Genomic DNA, 2,041 nt, shown 5'->3' on the forward strand with positions numbered 1-2,041 from the left:
TCATCACTCAAAACCCCAATCATGGGTAAGACTGCCGACCTGACTGCTGTCCAGAAGGCCACTATTGACACCCTCAAGCAAGAGGGTAAGACAAAGAAAGAATTTCTGAATGAATAGGCTGTTCCCAGAGTGCTGTATCAAGGCACCTCAGTGGGAAGTCTGTGGGAAGGAAAAAGTGTGGCAGAAAACGCTGCACAACTGAGAAGAGGTGACCGGACCCTGAGGAAGATTGTGGAGAAGGGCCGATTCCAGACCTTGGGGGACCTGCGGAACCAGTGGACTGAGTCTGGAGTAGAAACATCCAGAGCCACCGTGCACAGGCGTGTGCAGGAAATGGGCTACAGGTGCCGCATTCCCCAGTCCTGGGCTACAGAGAAGCAGCACTGGACTGTTGCTCAGTGGTCCAAAGTACTTTTTTCGGATGAAAGCAAATTCTGCATGTCATTCGGAAATATAGGTGCCAGAGTCTGGAGGAAGACTGGAGAGAAGGAAATGCCAAAATGCCAGAAGTCCAGTGTCAAGTACCCACAGTCAGTGATGGTCTGGGGTGCCGTGTCAGCTGCTGGTGTTGGTCCACTGTGTTTTATCAAGGGCAGGGTCAATGCAGCTAGCTATCAGGAGATTTTGGAGCAATTCATGCTTCCATCTGCTGAAAAGTTTTATGGAGATGAAGATTTCATTTTTCAGCACGACCTGGCACCTGCTCACAGTGCCAAAACCACTGGTAAATGGTTTACTGACCATGGTATCACTGTGCTCAATTGGCATGCCAACTCTCCTGACCTGAACCCCATAGAGAATTTGTGGGATATTGTGAAGAGAACGTTGAGAGACTCAAGACCCAACACTCTGGATGAGCTAAAGGCCGCTATCGAAGCATCCTGGGCCTCCATAAGACCTCAGCAGTGCCACAGGCTGATTGCCTCCATGCCACGCCGCATTGAAGCAGTCATTTCTGCAAAAGGATTCCCGACCAAGTATTGAGTGCATAACTGTACATGATTATTTGAAGGTTGACGTTTTTTGTATTAAAAACACTTTTCTTTTATTGGTCGGATGAAATATGCTAATTTTGTGAGATAGGAATTTTGGGTTTTAATGAGCTGTATGCCAAAATCATCCATATTAAGACAATAAATGACCTGAAATATTTCAGTTAGTGTGCAATGAATCTAAAATATATGAATGTTAAATTTTCATCATGACATTATGGAAAATAATGAACTTTATCACAATATGCTAATATTTTGAGAAGGACCTGTATGTCACACAGTCCTTAAAGCCACTTACAAAAATGTGGTCTGGGATTGCTTTTGGTTAAGTCATTATTTGGTCCAAATCATGTAAAAACTACTTCAGTTTTCCTCTTTTTCATTTTAAAAAGTCAATTTAAAAATTCTTTGCAATCCTTTCAATGAGATTTAAAGCATTTTAAGATCATTAAAAAGGATCAGTTACTATTGTAAAATGTAGTTTCTTTAACCTGCTTAAGAACAGTTGAAAACAGGTGTCTTTGCTGGCTTCAGCTGCAACTTTCTTTCTTTGTGTTGCTGGAGACTAAAAGTGACTGATTTCTCTCCAAAGATCCATATCAGTTTAACTGCCTTTCTTCAGATTTATCAAGAGACCCATCTGAAGCTGTTTTAGTTCCATTTCAGCAGATCTCTTAAGCACTGTCAATGTTGCTGGGCAGGGCGGGTGGTTCTGATAATAGAAGGTGGTTCTCCAGGAAGCCCACGGGGAGTCCACCAGTCTAGGGACGTCCGAGCTCAGCGTGGGGTGAGTGGGTGTGGAGCGGCATGAGATGGGGAGAGGGGCGTAGGTGGGAAATGCTGGAGCGGTGACATTGGCATGTGGACAAGCGAAGGCGTGTGACGGACTGGAAGCTGGAAGGGCGAGGGACCGGGAAGCGAGAGCAGGAAAGGCTGCTCAGAACGCTGGGGGAGAGGGGGAGAGTGGAGTGTTTCACAAGAAGCCTCATCTTCACTCCAGCGTCAGGACAAGGACATCTGCTGTCGGTGTCACTGCTCAGACAGCCACC

The sequence above is a fragment of the Girardinichthys multiradiatus genome, chromosome 7 (assembly GCF_021462225.1).
Source record: "Girardinichthys multiradiatus isolate DD_20200921_A chromosome 7, DD_fGirMul_XY1, whole genome shotgun sequence".
Lineage (NCBI taxonomy): Eukaryota > Metazoa > Chordata > Actinopteri > Cyprinodontiformes > Goodeidae > Girardinichthys > Girardinichthys multiradiatus.